The 23,599-nt window shown below is 34.2% G+C and overlaps 1 protein-coding gene across 18 annotated transcripts in view; it reads left to right on the top strand.

The window, feature by feature from the left end:
* The window catches only part of PRLR (prolactin receptor), a 171,729-nt gene that overhangs the window by 5,151 nt on the left and 142,979 nt on the right, over positions 1-23,599 (top strand). For 5 of the 18 annotated variants that reach the window (XM_072030670.1, XM_072030675.1, XM_072030662.1 and 2 more), the window contains one exon: positions 933-982. The exons of 5 other annotated variants lie outside the window; for them this stretch is intronic. The gene's annotated coding sequence lies outside the window, so the exon portion shown is untranslated. Of the gene's footprint in view, positions 1-932; positions 983-7,836; positions 7,852-15,373; positions 15,460-21,477; positions 21,634-23,599 lie in introns of those variants that run through there. 8 more of the 18 variants (XM_072030669.1, XM_038169718.2, XM_072030676.1 and 5 more) reach the window with 4 other exon arrangements.

Genomic DNA, 23,599 nt, shown 5'->3' with positions numbered 1-23,599 from the left:
TTATTTTTGAGGCTGCTGTGATGCCACTGAATTGGTTACTGATTTTTGAGCATTTAATTCTTAATAATTTATTTGCCTTTTACTACCAATTTCATTTCTTTTATAACTCTATGTTAAGTTGTGCTTTTTTTTTTTTTTTTTTCCAAAAAGAAGGCAGAGATTATGCAGGCTGTTAGCCCTTAGTGGGATGTTAGGTGTAGTTGGGAAAGGCAGTGAGCAAGGGTTAAAACGAATTGAGCATTGGAGATTGGAACTGGATAAAGATTCATAAAAGAAAGTAGCAGGTACAGATAGCTAGCCAAGAAGTGGGTTTCATTATGGATGGGAAAAAAAAGGGATCAAGAGGATAGAAGGTGCTTTAATTCTATGGCTGAGGTAGAATCTTCAAATTAAGAACCATAATTTCTCTGCCATAGGAAATATAGAATGTACTGACAAAGGATGTTTTTAGTAATTCCCCATAATTATCCGTATCCACACACACAAACATCTATTTTATAATATGGTTACAACTTACATTCTGTGAATGTTTTTCTTGTAGTTGTTCATTTTTCCTACACAGCAGGCAGCTAAGTAGCAAGTAAAATTCAGATAGTTCATTTTTGCTGTGCATAGCTGAATTTATTCTCTGGTATAGTGATTCTCCGTAAGATACAAATCAAGTTAATGAAGCTAGACTTTTCCATCCAGTTAGAAATTTTGAGTTTATTTGAAGTACTCATAAGGTCTAATCACTTAGTGTTTAATCTTCATCATTTAATAAATGCTCATGAATTGGGCACCATTTGTCTGTAGCTTTTGTCTAGAATTACTAGAGAATAGTTGTAATACAACTAGGATCCTTTTGGCTGCTACTGAAACACAACTACTTTTTTGCTTAGAAATAGGACATCTACTGTGCACTAACAATTCTGTTTGATTCTATTTTTAAGGTATGAAATGAAGAATAGTGTGTCTGATCTGAAGTGGAGAGGGAATGCAAGTAAGCAAATATAACTAAGTAATCTGGAATTTGGCTAGCATCTTTGTACCTAATGCCAATACTTAAAAGCCTTAGATGCTCATTCTTTCTCATTATGTTGAATGAGAACATTGGTCAAGCATACTGTACGTTGGAAATGTTCTTGGTAGAACATTAGGTTTTCACAATTGTTCTTTAATCCACAATTGTTAGCAAATTAGAGTAAAACTGATGATGTAAATAGTCAAAAAATAAAATAAAATTGGAGTGATGTTGATGTAGCTAGACAAAGGAGAGATCATGGGCTAAAGTGCCCAGCTGCGCCTTTTAATAATGAATGATGAGTTATAGCATCATAATGCTAATGTACAAAATTAAATTTTATAAGGAAAAGATGTGTGGACTTTATTTTCTACAATAATGATTTATTTTGTCTTTTTACAAATTATTTATTTCTTTGTTCTTGAGGCAGATAAATTTCTACTCGGGCTGATTCCAATAGACTTGTGTTTTTCGTTTTTCTTTAGACATCAGAGTTGCTGGAAATGGAAAGGATAGTGGTATGCCTGTGTTCAGTGGCTACTGCAATGCAGCCTTTTTTAACCATTTCTTTGTCTTATTTGTAAACATCTACTTTTGACTACTTACAATCTGACTAGAAGATTTGAATGGGAATAAATATTCAGCCTTAAAATAATTGAAAATTTGGAAAGAAGTTTAATATAGAATGACTGAACAGAAGTGAGAGTGAAAGATGCAGAAAAGCCATGTAGCTGTGCATACCTTAGTTCTTTAAATTTATTCGAGTTTTTCTGTCAAGATATTCTACTTATTCTTTACCTTGAATAGTGGCACAAACTAGCATTTTAAAGAAATGGCAGAAATTACAACTTAGGGACTTGGGTTGTGGAGCAAGAACTCCATTATTATTACTGATGGATCAGTTCAAATTGGATAACAGCATAGAATGTTCTAAACCAGAAGTAAGAATTTAGTTCCTTTCCCAAAGAGATGATAGATGACTTACTCTATCCCAGAGAAACATTTTCACAATGAGATTTAAAATTAAAAACAATTAAAATGGAGTGTTAGGTATGCACAAAACCAGATGGTGAATATGCCAGCTTTAAAAAGGCTAAGGCTAGACAGAGTACCTCTTTCCCCTTTATCTTGAGAAAAACTGATTGTGTATCTCCAATGTGTACCCCCAAAATTATGTCTGCGCTTATGTTGTGTATTGTGTCTTAGTCTGAATCTATGATATAAATTCTAAGATACAAGCAACTTATTTAGCTTATTTTTCAAGTCTGATTTATCTGTCCTTGGGTTTCTTCATCCCTTTAGGATCAGCTAGTTGTCAGTGTGTTTAGTTTATGTAGAATGAACGCTCCAAAGATGTGATTAATCACAAGTCCCTCTTTAGCATCACAGTAGCAACATTTGTGACACTGAATCATTAACAATATACAGAAGGCACCATTGTATTTCTATATCTTCTAAAACTCACTGAGTTTGAAGTAGCAATAATCTAAACATATACTCAGGTAGACCTGACTTAAGTGTCAGTAAAGAGGTGATATTCCACATTATTGTTTCTTCTCACTGGTGACTTCTGGTAATAAAGCTTGTTGTGCCCATTCTCTTGTTTTACCTCTCATCACACTGTTACTTGTGTTCTACAGTACTGAACCTAGATGCTCAGGCAGCACCATTCAAAACAGCTCTTTCAACTCTACATTTAAACGTGGTTAGTCATTGATATTAAATGTATGCTTACACAGTAAAAGTTTAAGTAGTAGCTCAATGGTAGGTTGCTGGTAGAATTTATTAGTTTGAAGTTATATTCAGTATAGGATTTGAAGATTTAGTATAATATCGAATATAATTATTGCTTTGTAATTCTATTTAATATATCCTTTCATTTCCATTTTAAAATGAAAATAATCAAATTTTCTGTGACAGTTTTTCTCCTGCATGGTAGAAAAGCATGTGGAGAAGCAATAGAAAATTCTTTCACTAAAGTTCATAATCCATATATTCTGCATGCATCAAAAGGAACTTGTAGAAACGGAGTAGTCCTTCTTTTAGGTATGTGATTTTGGTATTTCTGAGGGTGTAGTTCCTCCTCCTCCTCCTCTTCCTCTAAATTTTACTATTTGCTTTGAAATGTTAATTTATAGATTAATGTGCGATATTACTTCTATGGGCCAGGTGAAAAGTGGAAAAATAGTTTTAATTTTGAAACAAGAAATAAGTGTGTCTGACAGACGTTACGGCTTACACAGCTCCAACTTTGTCTCATTTATATATATAGACTGTGCCAATAAAATTTAATAATTTACTGCATAATATAATATGTGGAACTTAATATTCATTTATTTCTGGGATTCTGCAACTGCTTCCTATGATTAACTGCCTAGGATAACTCTCTTCAGCAATTCTTTCTATGCCTTTAAAAGTTGCTGATCCACAAGGAGAAAGAAGACAAATACTAAAAGCCCAGGAATGGCAAAAATCACCAAAAAGCAAATAAATTATGCAGTGGCATTGTAATTACTTTTTTACAGATCCAGACACTCATACAAAATCAGATGATGTAGCAGTTAAATTGATAGAAATTTTAATTGAAGTCTTTCAAAAACTGTTCATCTTATCATCTGTGTCTAAAGCTATGGAATTAGTTTGATTTGCTTTGGGTATTTTAATATGGAAACAGGTCTACAAATGTAAATGGATCTCGGTGGTCATAGCACTTCCAAACCACCTCTAGAGGAAAAATAAAGGACGCTTTGAGCAGTCAAACCCAATCTTCTCTGTTTTATGACACCAAGATTTGCAGAAACCTGTAAGATAAGAAAAAATATTTGTAGCCTATGTGTGAGTATGCAAGTATGTTTGTCTGTGTTTGTAAATATTTTATGAGAACTTCCTATAGTTTTGGAAGGACTTTTGCAAGCACTAAATTCATTATTTCAAATCATTAATAAACAAACAAAAAATGTCGTCTTTGCTGCAACAATGTTGTTCCTTTTGTATAGCTCCTGAATGAAAATAAAATCATTGTATATATTTTCTGACTTTTAAATGTAATTCACTTAATATTTTCTTCCTTCATGAAATAAGTATACATTTTTTCAAATTTGATTAGTTATACAAATACAACATTTGCCTTTTGAAATTATCATTCATCAGCTGGCTGGTGCAACAGTAGGTAATGAATATGGGAGTTGGTTTTTTTTATCAATGTCTTGCTCATTGTTTTCTTTTTGTGAAGTAGGTTCAGTAACATTGCTTGCCTATTTTTTGAAAGTAGGTGATTTGTTTCTATTGTCCCAATCACATCTGTATTTAAGAGCTACTATTGATAACCTTTTGAAAGATTAAAAGTAGGTATTTCTGTCCTATGTCAGCATATAGAACAGGAGCCACTATTTTTTTGATAATCATGACATGTACATTTTGTTTTTTGTGATTTATTATTCACTGTGTCCATATTACACAACAGAAACTTTCACATATGTTAGTTTTTTCCCTTTATCTTTGAGCTGAATATGGCAATTCATTTTTATCTTTTGATTTGTTTGTGATGAAGTTATCCTTGCAAGTGAAGAGAGTGTAAGTATTCAATGTTTCTGGGAGGATCCCTTATAATGTCCAGGTGTGGGTCAAGCCACAGGTTATGAGACATGTCTATAGTGTGGTACTTTAACAAGCAGAAAATAAAATGTGTGTTTTGCAAGATGGTGGGCTGTAGGAAATTCAGGAAAAATAATGGAAGCATAAATTATGAAATTACTAAATAATGGAGATATAAAATCTATTTGAAGATTTATTAGACATGTAAATAAGTTTGGTATAACAATTGGCTTTAGCAAGATATATTTGATAGTATAAACGTTACTTTAAAAAAAAAGAAAAAAATTGAAATAATAATTTTGTTTCTAACTTAAATGTTTCTTCAATCATAAGGAGTAAAATTTGTGGCAAAGTTCTATGAGTTATTTTAGCAAGAAATATGTTTGGTAAATAATTAGAGACAGTGATAGTGCTTGACAGAAATTCTCAGAATTCTTTTTCATCTGTAAATCTGTCAGGAGTTCGCTTACCTGCTGCCTAGATAACAGCCAGGATCAGGAGACATTTTAGACATTTAGACTCCTGGGTTAGCAGTACTATCCACAACTTCTACGCATTCTGTTTGGTAATTTATTCTGACTTCTCACAGTGATCCAGCTTTGATCTTTTTTTAAGAATTATCACAAGGCATTGCTTACCACTTTCCCTGATGGGAAATTTACAGTTACCTTCATATGCTGAACCTGTCTTACTGGTGTCATGTCAAATAATTGTCTCCTCACTAGTTTCATGTAGGTGAAACAATCTAAGGTTATATTCAGTGTTGAAGCATAAAATTCTAAATTATTTCATTTCTTCTTTTTTGTGTATTGTCCTTGTAAGCACCAAGAAGTTCTTAAGAAATACCATGCCATAATGTGCCTATTTAAAATCTTATTTATCCTAATCTATATATTCAGGTGTAGTATGTGTTACATATATGTTCTGTGTACATTTTTAATGCTGTAACTGTCATTCTCTGGAGTAGTGTTTGGGGGGGGGGGGGGAGGGGGAAGTAGTAGCAGTTCAACCCTTTTGTGTGTACTGGCAAAATTTCTAAAAATAAAAATTATTTTTAAAAATGCAGTTATGATTCTATGAGAAGTTCCGTTTCAGACCTGAGCTGAATTTTATCCAGATTTCTCCAACCTCTGCTTTCTGCTATGTTCCTTACTTCCTCCTCCTCCTTCAACTGATACTACTATAAGAATCACAGAACTATAGGGGTTGGAAGGTACCTCGAAAGATCATCGGGTCCAACCCCCCTGCCAAAGCAGGTTCCACAGAGCAGGCTGCCCAGGTAGGCATCCAGACAGGCCTTGAATATCTCTAGAGGAGACTCAAGCTTTAAGCTTTATTAAAGCCTGTAAATTTTGTGTGAATTTGTGACGACTCAGGAAGCATAGTGTTCTTCTATCAACTTTTATTTTCTTGAATGCAAGACCAGCTTGCTGTCTGGTCTTCCCTGGGCTACCTCTTTTCTTTCTATGCTGTCATTATTTCCTCACTGAAGAGAGCGTTTTCTTCTGCTTTACTCAGTTGATTCCGTTTATTATATTATTTATTTCTTATTTCAGAAATGCTAGAAGGCCTAAAATTCTTCAACACTTTTCTTTAACCAGTCTGTAACCACATCCTTTTTTCACAATTTTTTCCTATTAGAAAGAGAATTATATAGATCTTGTCAATGCAAGTAAAACTCTTTATCTAATTATATAGGATACCTCCACAGTAGTAAGAGTGAATGTCTGAATTTAAGCAAGTGATTTTGCCCTCATGTTATGAAGTCTAGCAAGTCCAATGTCAGTAGTCCCTTTGCAATATACTAATTCAGAGCAGCCAGAAGAAAATAACATATTTGCGTTATAAAAAAGAGTGTAAGATTTGCAACTTTGTGATCAAAGACATTGAGACGAAGGCCCTAAAATACCATATGTGATACTCTAAAATATCACTGAGAAAGATAATCTAAAGCTTAAAAAAGCAGACATATCACAGTAAATAACAGTGGACAACTTCTTTGGTATATATGAATTTATTAATATACACAGAATTTAACTAGGAAACACTGAGTTAACTATACTTGGATTTATCAGTGTTCTCACTAATTTAATTGGCTGTTGTATGATTAAATGCTTCTTTTCATTGAACTGTATGAAACGTATGCTGTATTGCTGACATACTGAAAGCCTGGAAATATTTAACACCTTCAAGCTAGTAAATATGTAAAGCAGTAAGATAAAATCATTAAAAAGCAAGTTCTGGATAGAGATGACACAATCATTATTGAAACAATTCTCATTAAATCATTTCTCTGTGTATGGCATGCTTTATAGAATAAGAATACTACTTGCTTTGTTTAGGAAAATAGCAACTAATAAACCTTCATCTCCAAAAAAATTAGAGGAAAAGGTTCTGACCGGTTGGTAAGGAAAAAAAATTAAAAATAAAAACCACCAGTTTGACTAGATTCTTAAGTGTGAAGCTGTGTAACAAGCAAATCAGTACAGCTATAAAACAGATGAAACACCTTTTAAATCAGAGTCCGTTCATAAGTAATACGTGTTTTGAAATGGAAAACAGAAGCAAAGAAAGTGGGGACTGTTTGCGCAACTGAAGGATGGTTATTTCCTTGTTCAGTGCTTAGCTTTAGGTCGTCTAAAACTGTAAGAAAGGTTTTGATGATGGTAATTTTTGATGGAAAAATGGCAAGGTACCTTTTATGTGTCCCAGTCACATTTAAACACATACACACACTTTGAAGCCTAACTTGGCTGTATTTTTCAAGCCACAGGGAGATCTGTATGTGTGCTGTTCTAGCTCCTGTTCAGACCAGGTATATAGTAATTTACTGCAGAGATTCAATACTAACTACTTAAGGGATTTAGGAAAGTATACTCTTTTCCTTTAATCTTTTGGTGTGTGTACTGTAGTTACACAGATTTTTCAGTTTGAAGATTTAATTTCAATCAAGTTATCAACTTGGATTTCCTTCATATATGTGAACAGTTTTATTCTTGTACATAATTTATGATTTTTTATTTACAAATTCAGTATATTTATAGTATGATTTTTTATTTTTATTTTTTAATTTGGGGATGTGTGTCCTATTTATTCCATTTTATAGTGGATCCATTTTATTCTTATTTTTAAAGGGAAAAATAAAATCAAATTCAAGAACAGAGGATACCATTCTTCACAATGAAATGCCAGCCTGCTAAATCATTAGGAGTCAGTCTGACTTGCCATTATCAACGTACTAGCTCTCATTTGTGGTAGGTGTGGTATTTTGATGTTTTCTATAGGCAGTGTATATGTTTAAGTGGAGTAAAAGATACAATTTAATTTCTAGTTATTGTCAATAATTACTATTTAATTTCTACCCATGACTCAGAATTTCACTTATGTTAGGATTATGCTAGGAGAGCCTGTGTTGCCTAAGAAAAAAAAATGTATCAGAAGAAGATAAAAAATCTATTTTCTAGTTTGGGATTTTTTTAGTAGTTTAGTGTTTGACTTTCATAGAATCACAGAATGCTTTGGGTTGGATGGAACCTTAAAGACCACCTAATTCCACCCCCCCGCCATGGGCAGGGACACCTCCCACCAGACCAGGTCACTCAAAGCCCCGTCCAGCCTGGCCTTGAACACTTCCAGGGATGGGGCATGCACAGCTTCTCTTGGCAACATGTGCCAGTGCCTCACTACCCTCATAGTAGAGAATTTCTTCCATTTGTCCAATCTAAATGTACCCTCTTTAGAACTTTAAATATTCTGTTTGCAGAATCCCATCATTTCAATGGGTTTAAATTTAACTGGGATTTAAATCAGTTAAATCATAAGCGGAGGCTAATTCTTAGTGTGCTATCCACAGCTGAATGCTAAGCTGTCCACTTTCTTTAATGTCCCTATCAAAATATACTGCAGCCTATCATTTAATTGACAGATAACCCATGGAAATCACCACAGCTTGAATTGACACATGTAGATCATATTTCTTGCTAATGGACTATGCTATCTTAATGTTGCTCAACCATCGTTTTTTGTTTCAACTTTAATGTTTGTTACAGTGTCATCAAAATTCTTTGTCTTTACTGGTAGGTGACAGTGTATGCCAAGCTCTTCCTAATTCAGGCATATCTTCTGAATACTTGACAGTAAATTGCACTACAGCATTGACAATGGATCTGGTGTTACAATCTTTTAAAGCAATATTCTGTATTTCTGTGTAAGACTGTAAGATGTTTTTCTTACAAGGAATAAAGCTATCAGAGAAATCATCAGTATACTGCTCTCCTCCACTGTCCCTTTTTCTGTATTATGTTTCTCTCTGATTTATCCCAGAGCAGTCAGTATCAAGGAGGTGAGTTTTTTTGTTTCACTGTACAACCCTTAACATATTACCTGAACTTTTACTCCTAAAATAGTTATAATATAGACCTTAAATGTATATGTTTCTATTGACCATTTTGCCCAAAGTGCTAAATTAAATGATATTCTGATTGGTTATGGCTTTCTGTATTCTTTGTATGTTTTTTGACATATTTTTTTTCCTTTTCTGTCCCGTACATGTACTATAGGGTCTCTACAAGAGTATGTGCTTTTTTTGCATGCATAACTTCAAAATTTGATCTCTTGATGTCCCTTCCAACCCCTGCAATTCTGTGATTCTGTGAAAATTTAGAAGCAGGTGATATGATTATAAAAGTAAATGTGTACCTGCATTTAGTGTTGTTTTTTGTTTGTTTGTTTGTTTGTTTGGAACATTGATAGATCACATACATTTTTATTATATTTCAGAATAAAGTTTAGTGAGTACATCTATTTTCATATACATACATATATATGTATATCTATGTAAGCATATATAATTCATGTGTTACTCCTATATGAGGCTAACCCTTCATAAATCTGTACCCTATTTTGTGAGAAAATATTAATCAGTAGCAGCTTATTTAATGGCTTTATCTTAGGGCTTAAGAATGTGATGCATTTCAAAAAATGAGAAAAGGATTGACATGGTGTAGCTTGCAATTACTTACTTTTTTTGGCACTGGAAAAAAATATTCACTTTATCTTCACTTTAACATTATTCATTGTCAAAGGAGAAAAGTACAAAAATCATGTAGAGGGAAAATTCATTATGAACTGGCATAAAAGTACTCTTGTTTACTTTTCAACCTCGTTTTTTAAAAATACTGTATTCATACTGGGAAATAAATGTTTTCTCCACTGTCTTTTCAGTATTTTAATTTAGTAAGCTGGAATGATAAATGTCTCAGTACTGTGTAATTTAACTGTGTGTGTGAGCAGCACTAGCTTGGTATAAGGGCTGATGTAAAATGTAAACTTTGTCGTAGCTGATGTTGTTTGTTGATTTTTCTTTTTTTTTTTTTTTTTTCTGAAGACTTTCAAATCAAGGTAAATCTTGTTGTAGATGCAGCCACAGAAAATGAGCCTTTTCCAAAATCATAAGGAGTAATATACCTGTAATATACCTGTAAGAGTATTAGGTTACCCTCCTATGGCTCTGAACAGCAGAATTACTACTTCTTGCACTTCTTGTAAAGCATTTCCCACATCAACCTTCCCACAGTCACTGGAAGTTATATTCCTTGTTACACATACAAACCCTTGGAGTCCCCAAATGTAAAAATAAACAGATACAGAAATGTAAGGAAAAGCAAATAATTTGTACTGACTCCCCTCACTCCTTACCCATGTGAACAAAGTAGATGGTGATGCTGATAATATATGGGTAGGTCTACATTCCCTTTAGGACATTTTGTTTCTGGAACACTTGGCAGCTGGTAATGAGGTGCAAATTCTGGTCAGAATGAACACTGAATTTTTAATAACTGATACAGAGTGAGCATCAATAGCCAAGTCTGGGTATGTAAGTAAAGTATGGACTGGTAAGAGTGTTTTGTTCCTGCACTTCAATGTGTTTACTGTGTGTGATGATAGAGTGAGCTGAAGAAGGTATCTTTGCAACTGGGAGTCAAAGACAAAGTTGAAAATAGAAAAACTTCATAATGAAGATCACAGTCCCTGAAGGATTTGATCTGGATTTTAAAGAGACATGTCGAAGTATGGGTACATTATCTGTCCAGCAGCTGCCTCTGAAGATTTGCAAAGCAGTGTGTAAATTATGTAAATTATGAACTTAATGTATCAAGAGTAATTTTATAAACAATGAAAGACTGAATAAGTGTGCGTAAAACCAACATTGATTTTGTTATATATGATGCACATTTTGTGTAACATAGTTTACTTTGTATAAACAGCTTTCTGTCTAAATTCAACTCCTTCCTTTCCTTCTGTAAGCTATGCCTTTCTTTTTTTCCTCTTTTAAGTCTACTTGGAGTAACAGCAGAACCAAAAGGAGAACATGGAGCAATTGCATTATTTAACTGACCTTCTCCAACAATTTTAGTAGAAATTATTGATATGCTAATCATATCAGTAGTGATCTATAGATCACTACAATAATATACAATTGTTCTTCAGATATTAATTGGGCTAAAGTTCTGTGACAGCCAATGTCAGAACTGATCCATATTAGTTTAAGATCCTTAATTGCATGTAATTGTAGATTTGCTTATGAACCAAACAGCTGCTCCTTTTCCATAATCTATTTTACTCTGCCATTTGAAAGGATTAAGCTTGATGCAGCTCCATGAAGTATTTTTTAATTTACCTTGTCTTGGCTCTATTTTATATTTTACATTGCACCTGGCCTGAATTTTCTAGAGCTCCTTGTTAATCTAGTGAAGCTTTTCATCTAGCCACATTAATGACATTACTTTTTTCATTACTTTTTTCATTACTTTTTGCAACAATCTATTTGGCTTTCCTGTCTTGGCTCAGGATGGTGCAGTTTAATTGTAACATCTCAATCAAAACAACATGTATAATCTGCAAGCAGCATTCTTAAAAATGTTGCAACAAATGAGTTAAATGAAGTTGAGTGCACTTGAAAGTTCTCTAAGCAATTGCTGATAGATGCAATCTGGGCAACATCATTTTGCAAGAATATTTATTGAGAATATTCAACATTAGCTTTTGAGCGCTTATGAAATTGACTGTAAGCATGGGCCCAATATAGGGAGCTAAAAAGGAAGCATGAACGAGATATGTTTTTCATGAACATCTCTCTCTTTGTGTGTGTGTGTGTGTGTGTAATAGTTGAGGAGGACAGAATTGTGAGGTGATAGAGTTGTTTAAACTTTTGTTGTTCTTTGGCTGTGAACAACAAAAAGTTTCCTCATATACCAAATTACTGAACACAGTTGTTTGGAAGCTGGTATCGTATGTATGAAAAGCACAGTTACTATGAAGCATGGTTGAGTGAATATGCTTCAAATCCCTGTATCATTCTTCAGAGGACTGATGATACTGGCCTGTAACTAAAAGTTTTTCACGTGTAATCACAAAATCTTCAAATAGCTTTGTCCATTGAATTCTGCATTACTTAAGCTTTTACTGTCTTGGAGACAGGAATAAGAAAAAGTGTATTTTGTCTTTGCAGGTGGAACAATGTGCATTCAGGACTAGGTCACAAAAGATAAACCAAATAGTGCCAGTTTGTGGGTGAATTACACAGCATATAGGTCATCGTTAGATTTCCAAGTGCATGATTGGGATAGCAGTTTGGCTGATATCCATCAAAATAACATTGCTTAACTAACATGAACAATCTTCAAGCAGACTGATTGAGTAAAAAATTTATTTCCTAGGGGGAATAGAAACCCCAGAACGTGTTCTGGCAAATCTTCAGTTGATAGAATAAATTATTAAGTACTCTTTGCAGCAACCAAGAATGGTAAATATGCTATTTTGTACCCTTAATAAAGGAGGTATCTTAGGAGCAGCTTACTCTATTTTTTTTTTTCTTTTTTTTTTTTCCCCTTCCTTGAGATTTTTCATTAATGCATTCTTTGCTGATAACGTTATCCATTCCTCCTCCAGGAGAGTCATCAATAACTCCATAAAAAGGATCCCTATGACAGGGATGCCACCTCTTTGCATTCTTCTGGAAGTACAGTTTTGTTGTTGACTTTCATCATAGCTGAACACATTTCCAGAATTCAGGTCTGCTAAAATCTGAATTTCTTCACTTCTTACTATTGAACAGCATAATAATTAAAAAACTGAAAAGGACCTGTACTGAGACAGCAGAATTTATGTGTTTCACATACCAAATTTAATGTTCAAAGCAGGAGGTATTCTGCCTCCTAAATGTGAAGCTACATTCTGAGAAAAGAATAGCATTATTTAAAAAACAAACAAACAAGCAAAAAAGCCTCCTTGCAACTAGGAAGATAAAATAATCTTACAGTCAAAAATGCAGTGAATGAGAATGCAGTAAGACTGTGCAGGAGACAGGAAACATCTAAGTCAAAGGATGGTACAGTCGCTTAGTATAGGAGAGTGGCAGTCTTAAAATAAGTAGGAAGGGTGGAGAAGCTAGAGTTTGCTAGCCTGTGAAAATGTAGACTGAAGTGAAAGAATGCAGGAAAGGGAGTAAGAACCAGCTTTGTATTGGTTTTGGAGATAGAATATTTTCACACCATGAAAATAATGTGTTTGCGTATGTCTGTTGTGATTAGCCTAGGGGTGTAATATCATTTATTTTTTCTATTAGGTTAAATGTCCTTAAAAAGTTAATCTTTCCTCATCTTGAGAATATTGTGATTTGTTGTGTTGTATATGTTGTGTGTCTTGCCTTTAGGCCCATCTAACTTCTTACAGAGAGGATTGTTGAATCACTTAAGTTGGAAAAAGACCCTTATGATCATCAAGTCCAGCCATCCACATAACTACCAAGTCTACAGCTAAACTGTGTCCATAAGCACAGGAAGGCCAACTTCTGCTTGGAAGGCCAACTATGCCCTGGGCTGCATCAAAAAAAACGGGTGGCCAGCAGGGAGAGGGAAATTATTGTCTCCCTCTACCCTGCTCTTGTGAGACCCCACCTAGAATACTGTGTGCAGGCCTGGGGACCCCAGCACAAGAAGGATGTGAGCTCTTGGAATGGGTCCAGAGGAGGGCCACTAAGATGATCAGAGGGCTGGAGTACCTCTCCCATGCAGAAAGGTTGAGGGAACTGGGCTTTTTTAGCTTGGAGAAGAGAAGGCTCTATGGAGACCTCATTGCGGCCTTCCAGTACTTGAAGGGAGCATATCAACAGGAGGGGGAACACCTGTTTATAAGTGTTGGTAGTGGTAGGACAAGTGGGAATGGTTTTGAACTAAGACAAGGGAGATTTAGGTTAGAAACTAGGAGAAAGTTTTTCACTCAGAGGGAGGTTAGGCACTGGAACAGGTTGCCCAGAGAGGTTGTGGATGCTCCATCCCTGGAGGCATTCAAGGCCAGGCTGGAAGCATCTCTGGGCAGCCTGCTGTAGGGGCTGGCAACCCTGCCCAGGGGAGGGGCGTTGAAACTAGATGATCTTTGAGGTCCTTTTCAACCCTGGCCATTATACAATACTATGATTCTAACTTCTTATAGAGAGGATTGTAGAATCACTTAGTTTGGAAAAAGACCCTTCTGATTATCAAGTCCAGCCATCCACATAACTATTCTGTCCATAAGCACCACATCCACATGTTTCTTAAATACCTGCAGGGATGGCAACTCCACCACTTCCCTGGTCAGCCAGTTCCAGTGCCTAACCACCCTTTCCATTAATAAATTCTTCCTGATATCCAATCTAAGCCTCCCCTGGCATAACTTGGTGACAGTTCCCTATGTCCTGTCATTTCTCATTTGAGAAAAGAGACTGACAACCACCTTGCTACAACTTCTTTTGAGAAATTTCCTAACATGAAATGTCTTTGTAGTTTATTAATACGATCAAATCTGAGAAAGAATAATGATACAATAAGGTGTTTATTGAAAAGAAATTTTTCTGATTTCTTAATAGGAAGTTTAAATAGGTTTGCTGCATTATGTTGAAATGTGTTCATTGTTTAAAGAATGTTTTGTTTAAAATCACTTTAATTACTTTATTCTTTTAGTGATGTTTTCTAAAGTGATTCAATTTTACCAAAACTAGAGACAGTAACTACTTCTGTCATACTGTAAAGACTACGCGAGATTTCATGTAGACTTTATTTCTACATTTGCATCTAGAAGTTTGCTGAAATATTACAAATTTTAAAGGGCACATTCCAACACTGAATGATGAAAGGGTTTGAGACTATGCTAGCACTGGTTTTAGAAGACTGGGAGAAAGGTGAGAGCATAAGATATCAGATGTCTGTATTTTCTTGTAGGATGCACCGTCCACATCTTCAAATTTCATTATTTAAAAAAAAAGAGATCAATTATGTAACATCTTTATAATTATGCAATACAAAAAATATTGTCATACTGGAAAATTTTAAGCAAGGAATATAGAGACAAGCAGGTAGTCAAACAAATTACTACTGTAGGACAATTAACATTAGCAGAAATTACTTTCATGTCTTAACATTATTATTGTAATGAAGGATAATTATGATATGGAACTTGAAATTGGAGTTGCAGTGATTGAAAACATATATGACAGATGCTTGAAGTTGTTGGCAGTTTAGGTTGTTTCATTTTGCTGTTAGATTTTTGGTAATTACCTGAACACATGACAAATTGTCATTAAGTGCAACAGTAAGAAAAATCTATCAACGCCACTTTAAAAATACATTCAGTAATGCTGGAAACTACATTTTTTTAGGAAATAGAAAATGTTTTTTTTCTGATTTTAGCACCTGTATTACTGCTCCCTTTTTAACCTGTACTTAGCTCTCCTTTCAGATACTGCAAGCTGAAAGAATCCATTGGGTTTTTGAAACAAGTATAAATACCTCCTCCTGCCCAAGCTGCTGATTGTGTGACATGATGTAAGTCATGTAACCATTTCATCTGCTTTTTCATTGTAGATGATGAAAATTTTCTGATTTCTATACTTTGATGAAGTTGATCAGAAATGTTTATACAAGATGCCCTGCCAACCATGATGCAAATTTTCATCTTATTTTAAAATTGAGATTAATTTAGTAAAGAAAACTTATTTTGAAAAAACAACCTAAATTGAAACCTTACATTTCTACTTTTTCAGCTGAAACTATTCATTAGATTTGTGATACTTTCACAAACAATTTCATCTGACCTAAAATATGTGAGACTGCTTACAGCTGCTTATCCTTCTTACACTGTTACTTATTAGTTTTAGAATGTTTTGAGCAATTAATATATATACTTGCTTAACAAGTATATGTTGTTGTTGGCTGCAACTTTATAATCTTAGCTGCAGTTTCATTTTCTCCCTGTGTGCTTGATTGTGTTTTAAATTTAATTCATTTTGAAGCTGGTGAGTTATGACTTTGAATTTTTTTCAGTTATTAATTATTTAAGTCCCAATTATGAGAGCTATTCACTAGTGGATCCAGAAAATAAGTGATCTCAAAGGAAAGAAACCAAAAAGTTTCAAGAAAAAAAAGATATAGGGAATATAGGGAAATATCAAATAGAGATTTTTTAGGAGAGAAGAAATACAGAGAGAATTCCCTCTGTGTGAATCAGGAATGACTGACAAGTTTCAGTTCATTGATCACATTAATATGGTATTAGTAGAGAATCTACCTTTTAAGTATAATATCAGCATCTTTCAACTGACCAAAGAAGTTATTTTTCGCAGATCTGTGTTATAATCTAATGAACATTACCTTCAATAAAAAATCAAGGAAATAGATAACGGAATTTTCTGAGGAGTTTCTTGGTGAGCTAGGATGGTAGAACTCACTTTGCAGTAAACAGGACATAATTACCTAGTTTAAAGATGAGACAATGGGAATGAATTGGGACTTCTGAGTAGCTCATATTTAAAAGGGGTGTTCATGGCTCCCACAACTCCTTCAGTTAGCTTATAAGATGCCCAACACCACGAATGTGAAATAACTATTGTGATCAGTACGTTATTTTGTTTGTAACTTGCTTTTAGTATTATATATCTAGGTTCTTCTAGAGTGGGTGTAAACATGAACTTCTTTGTTCTGTACATCTTATTAAACATGAACTACTGAGTACACCTGCATTCTTTTCTGTTAACTAGTGTCTTTTCTTCTCTTTTCTTCTTTCTTCTTTCTTCTTCCATTGCAGAAAGGCTTATATTTGCTTAGCCTTGCAATTGCTTTTGTCCTGCCCAATGTGCTGATCTCCAGAAGGACTGAGCTTGAAACTTTTGTTGTTTAGTCATTATTCATTATTTTTAAAGAATTTTTAAAATGAAATTTGTAATGTTGTTATTCTCTTTTGAGCATTTGTACTTACTATTTACTGTGTTTTTCTTCTGATGTCATTAAGATGAAAATTAAGTTTGTTTCATAACTATAGATATTTTATCTGATGCAAATACAAAATATATGATGCAAATAAATTTGTGTTTGCAATTGTCACCTGTTTCAGAATTTCTAATAATTAACTCTTGAGCTCTCTATAGATAAGTTTTTGTATAATCACGTGAGCTGCCTGCATGAATGTAGTTGTGTTTTGTGTAAAAGTCACTCCTAGATCTCATGAACTTTCTCTTCTGCTTGTTCATCATTAAGGTTTGAAATCAGTAATTAATTATTTTTGATTATGTATTATTCTAGCAATGTGTAGAATATTTTATATCAGTGTTTTCACAGAGAAACGATAACACAATCTTTACAGCCTGAACACTCTTTATAAAGGTACTTTAGATGACCTGTCACTTTCCAGAAGCTATTTAATCTCTCTTCAGTCTCTTACATCTGCAATATATGAATTTTATGTGGTTCAATCACCTTTGTAAATAACAGCTTTCTCAGAATTGGAATGAGCAAATATTTGATTGCTAATAATTTTGCTCAGGCAATATTATATCCAAAACAAGTTTTCACAAGTTTAAAGAAAGTTTTCTTTAAATCAAAGACTTCTAACTTATAAATCATTAGGAGACTGAAGCATAAAAAGTATTCACCCACCAGATGCTGTTAATTAACTTCAGTTATTTTACTAGGTCTGTTATATCCTGCCAATCACTGAACTGTCTTAGTATCAAATAGATATTTTCTCTCTTACTGCATTCTTTCAAAGATCCAAATTTTCTTTGTTATTTATGTAGCAAATAGTATGTAGAAAATAAATCTTATTATACATTTTATACTTTTTTTCTGAAATCAGTGACATTTATAGTTCTTCTGATTTCCCAGGACTAAATTGATAAATATGGACCGTCCAGCTGGAAAACACTGTTTATTGTGTGTTAGGTGTTTAACGAAACACCCCTACCCACCCCCAAAAAAAGACAAAACCAACTTTCTTAAAATGTTCAGCTCTGTTGTTCTTGAAGGTGGAAGGTCATTGTCATGGGAGGCTATGTTCGTGGTTGTGCTAAACTGATTTTTTCTGTCATGTAAGCTCACGCACTTGAGGCATTTGAAAGGAAAAATTGAAAACTTAAATTTAACTGTATTCAATAGGAAAACAATTCTATGAGTGGAGTGATGTATTCTTGGTGACCTGCGTTGCTAAGAAACAAACTGCTGTGTTCTCAATTGATTAAGTCCTTCTCTTCTAAGTGTTTTTACCACAAAGTACATTGCAATGCCTTATTCAGGCTTGGACATTTCAAATCCATTAACTATGAGGTCAAGCTATTATCTGCTTCTTTACTTCCTTCAATCTTGTTCCATCTAAACTAAAATCACTTAGACACCTCTCAGTGAATATCTAGTATAAAGTTCCAGTGCAACAGGGGACAAAGAAAAACTCTTCCTATTTCTCCAGACCTATCTCCGTATACTGTTTCTTTTCTTGATCCTGGTAGAGGATCACTGCCAACTGCATTTGTCGCACAGAACTGTAGCGTGGATATCATCTTCAGCCCACTCTTGTTCCACTTGCTAGTACTGAATTTGCCCAGTGCAGGGCAGGTTACAGCATGTGTCCACATAGTGCCTTTCTGTGAAATTTGGCAGTGCCCACAACAAAAGATTTGTAAAAGCTTGTTTATTTTTATATTAGTTGTGGAAGGATAGTTGATACACGATCAGATATAAAGTAAGCCAATACAGAGTTAACATGTCAGCATTGTGTGAACTAATTTAAACCAATAAAGTCATTTTATAAAGTATCTATTCTGTGCATTGGGGGCACTGCATAACTTTTATTTAGAGTAGGGATAATCTGTCTAGATTTATTTTATCATTTTTTCCTATACTTTTTGAAGAGTGATTCTAAAATAGTAACTTACTTACTCAGCTATAGAGCTGATATGTTTTCTCTTGCTTTACTGTTTAATTATTGTAAAATCCTTCTGTAGTTAGAAAAATGTTCTGTGTGTATTTATCTAAAATATTGGTGTTCTGTGTAGTTTGTCACTATTTCATTTTTATATCCATCTCTAAACTGGTATTGAAACTTTTCACTTTAAGCCTCCTAACTTCTCCCTCCCTCTCTTACACTTGATGTATGTGAAACTAGAACTTTAATCTCAGTTTCTAAATCTAACCATTGAGAAGAAATCATGTACCCAGAGAAGCTCTGAAATTTAAGTCAACCAAAACTGATAGAACATCAGAAATTCCAGCTTGCAATATCCTGAGCTTATGAGTTAGTGTTTATGTCTGTTAATCATCACACATTGACTATTATTTCCACCTTTCCATCCTGTTCTTAATTGGATATATTTCATTTATTATCCTCAGCCATATATTTTCAGGTAGTACAAATAGCTTTATAGATCAGCAGTCACACAATCTCATCTACTTTTTTCTTGAAGCTTAGTACATGTTTACTCTGAAATGCTTTTAGGACAAATAACATAGGCTGAGTAGTGGTAGTGATTTATAGTAGCAGTAATGCTTCTTCCCAGAAGAAGAAAAAAAGAAATATTTTGAAATCTTCATATTCCAGGCTAATTCAGAATTCTTAGCTGTTTTTCAAGAGGTGATTAAACTGACCGGTTATGACTTAAAGCACTGATTTGGACATCTGGCTAATGAAATAATGGAGGATTTCTGGCTTCTACTTCTGCAAATGCATTTCTGGCTATAAATTTTTGTTTTATTTCTCAGTTTTGAATTCCATCAGACTCGTTTTGTTCTGGGGTTTCTAGATGGAGTCCACTGTTAGTGTTATTTTGCTTGAAAGAGGCTAGACTTTATATTAGTCCTAAATTCACTATTAGAGGTTGGTTGATACTATTATTCACCGTTATAAGACACTGCTTTATTGAGAGTCAGGTCTGGATTATGGTCAGACTGCTCCAAGATCAGGAAGGTTTTGGCACATGAGGGCTCACCACTTTTCTTGTGCTTGCATTAGTAAATGTCACTTTGCTAGGGAATTTTCACCCTCCTCACTGGAAGTAAGTTGTTCATGCTCTTTCCTTATTAGTACAAGTGAGAAGAGTTTTGTCAAGGACATTGCTAAACATTTTCAAAGTTTGGGAGTTTATACAGGCTGTGGGTTATTCTCAGCTGGCAGTTTGCTTGCAGACAGGCTGGTTTGGAAGATAATATAATTAAAAAAATTGGACTTCTGCTCAGTGGCAGTTAGTCCCAGAGAGTGGTATTTCTCACAGCTAATTTATGACTACCACTCTAACATCTGTAGAATTCCCATGCATCTATTGTTCTTTAAAGTAGAACGTATCACTTAGAATATCATTGAAAAGTTGTACGACCCTCCAGCAGTTAATTCCAGTAATGTTGAAACTCTGTACTTTGCTTCTGTCACGAATTCGTCTACCATCAACCTCTAACCAGAGGATTTAGTCATACTTATACCTTTGAAATCTTCATCTATGGGCAAGTATTCACTGCCCATGTGATAGGCAAGATGTTTTTCAGCAGTCATGTGCATATACACCTGGCAGTTTCAACTTATCCCTGAAATTTCCAGGACAATTTAAATCTGGAAGAATTCCAGTCATGGGTAAGAGCTCCAGGAAGATTTGGTGTTCATTAGGCAGAAACACAGGTTAGGCAAGGTTACTGTGTCATGTAACCAACAAACACACTGTGAGCATTTTTAAATCATATAACCTCTCTCTAGTTAAGTGATAATAGAACAGAAAGGTAATTCACTGGATCACTTTTCCTAATGCATTAGCTATTTCAGCAGAGAAACCCTATGAACGATTTTAATACCGTGTCATTATAGTGATATTGTTGAATGACAAATCTCTTACTTATATCAACAGGAAGGATAGTTGACTATTTCAGTTAAAATGTGAGGTGAGGCTTTAAAAATATAATAGGCTTTGCATGCTCTTGCATGATTCTCAGCTTCATAACTGGTTAACTGGAGATAATGTATGTCAGTTTTTCATGCTATGTGTAATCCTCTCACTGTTCATAATATCATTGGTCATATTTCCACTTTCAAGATTATCACTGCTTTTTTTTTTTTTTAATATTCATTTCCAAATTCTGTCTGCCTTATTACATTTCACACTGACGATTAATTCTTACCTCCATATAGCATGTAAATGACATGCCTTGAATAAAAAATGCCCTTAGACTGTGTGCTCAACAAGACTAGAATTGCCATGGCTCCTGAGTTTCAGAAGTGTTCATCCCATATGGGGGATGGCTTTGTAAGTAATTAATAGCAAATGGTTTAATATGAACAGAAGAAACATGAAGTAAGGAAGATTTTCACTGATTTTATTTTTAGCCTACAATGTTTTGTAGAAAATAGCATTGAATAATAGATTTTCAGCTGGGCCATACCCTAAACCTGGACATCACATGTGGCTCCGGATGCTGTGGCAACTGCAGCTGTGTTGTCAAGGAAACAGCCTTGTGCTCAGTAGGCAAAACCAATGAGGATTAAGCAAGGCTATATTATAGCTAAGCCTCTGTGACCTTATCAGGGAGCAACAAGATCTGTCTGTTCTTCACTGTGCAGGTGTCCCTCAGGAGTGAGGGAGATATGCACAGGCAAAAACATACATGCAGTATATCTGATTTAAATGTCAGACCTGGATTATTCAAACAAGTGAATGCATTTCCCAGTTAGATGGATTAAAAGACTCCACTTGTGTAAGTAAAACATTGATATAAAATAAAATTAGATATTATAAAAGGAAGTAATGTGACATGTTTTAGTTAGCTATGAAACGAGGAAGAAATAATTAAAGTATGATGGACTTTGGAATATTTTTTTTTTAATTTTTGTTATAGCTCTGTAGACAGGCTAAAATTACATAAAAGTGTACCACTATTAAAAATATGTTAATTTCCCAGTGATAAGGAATATTGTAGACAGGACACTGAGATGCAGAATAGTTGTCAACAGTTTCAAGAAGTCTTCTTTACTACTAAGAATTAATTAATGCATGGGTCACTTAAGTAAACTCACACTCCAACATACATGTTATTTCATCCCAGCATTTTATATCTAAAAGAATCAAAATCCAAGTGGAACTGAGATAAATAAATGCAAGAGAAAAATAGTATTTTTTGGCTTGTTGGAAAGGAAGTTTAAATAGAAAAGTTGCTTAAATTGCTCTCAGAAGTTGTTGGGTTTTGCTTGAACTATAAAATATTATTTGTTTTGTTTTTTTTTTCGGAAGCAAAATAGACTGTTCCACTTGAGTTGAAGCTTCATAATAAATAAGAATGAATGAACAAGCAACTAAATTTTACTTGGATTGTCAGAATCTCTGGAGTTCATTGTGCTTGTCTGTTTTAAATTGTCACATAACATCAAATGTGATTAAATGTTTCTTTTAATTAACCCTATGTTTAAACTGTTAATCTGGATTTACTCATATTAGCTATTGTATTTTTCTTGTTTCAGTATCTCTTTCGGTGTTGCATGACTGTCTTTTCCAAAAAAAAATATCAGTGTTAATTTATCTGCAGATAACGCCAGATGAGCCTTTTTCATTAGTGATACTGCCAAGTGTCTTGTACAGAAAAGAAGGGGCTGAAGCAAACTGTGAAATGAGACATATCTGATTATCGTAGTGATTTTGCTTTTAACATTATTTTATGTTTTATTTTCTTTCATGGTGTCTTCTTTTCATAGTGCATTTAATCTAAACCTACCCAAGACCATGGGTTTTGTCAGGTTTTGATGCTTCTTTTCTTGCATCCCACTCCTGTTTTCAGTGAAGGCAGTGCTTCTGTATTTCTTCTTTTTTCAAATATCTAACTTATTTTCCCCAGAATTGTTGTTTTTACCATTTCATTTAATTTACAGAAAAATCCTATGTATAAGATATAGCCAGCTAACCAGAGGGTTTCAGACATTTTGCTGCATGTTTAAGGCAGTTATAGAAAACTTCAAATTGACCTTATTTTACTGCTTCATTTCTAAGGTAGTTTCCACTGACCTGATGAGAATTTATGCCAGCACTTCAAGGGAAGAAATGAAACAAAGAGGACAGGGAAGACTTGGCTACTTTTGTGAGCTAAAAATGATGTCATTCTTATTGACTATTTAAAATGTACAACAGGAAAGTTAGAGTCAAGAGCATACTTAATGCTGAGCCATTCTAACATCAGAGTTGTTAGAATGCATGCAACAGTTAGCTGTAGAAATTGTGGATTAAGTCCTTGAAGAAAAGGCACTATGATCCAGAAATGTTCAGAGAAACACGTACCTTAACATTGAAAACAAGAGGATTAGGAAATGTGTTGTACTTCCCAAAAAGTTACTCATTCCCATTTCTTCTTTTTTTCACTCATTTTTTACCTTCAGTTTTCAAGTGGTTTTGTATCATGTTTGATTTCCTCCTCTTGTGCTTCTGTTTATTACTGATGTGTTTAATAGTTATTTTGAATGTTGGGTACAGAGCTGGATACTTTTCCTACTTTTTTGTCTTCTTGACCTTTTCTCCTTGCATTTTTTCCAATTTTATACAAACACTTCTATTTATATTCTCTCTTGGTCTGTTTTCTATCCTTATGGTCATTTTTCTTTGCTTCTCAACCACTTGAATCCATGCATTGGTTAAATAGCCTGTCTTCTTTAAGTAGTTTGATGTGAATTAATTTGATT

Source organism: Anas platyrhynchos, chromosome Z, assembly GCF_047663525.1.
Source record: "Anas platyrhynchos isolate ZD024472 breed Pekin duck chromosome Z, IASCAAS_PekinDuck_T2T, whole genome shotgun sequence".
Lineage (NCBI taxonomy): Eukaryota > Metazoa > Chordata > Aves > Anseriformes > Anatidae > Anas > Anas platyrhynchos.
Note: the sequence above shows the minus strand (reverse complement) of the source record. Positions and strands in the feature narration are given on the sequence as shown.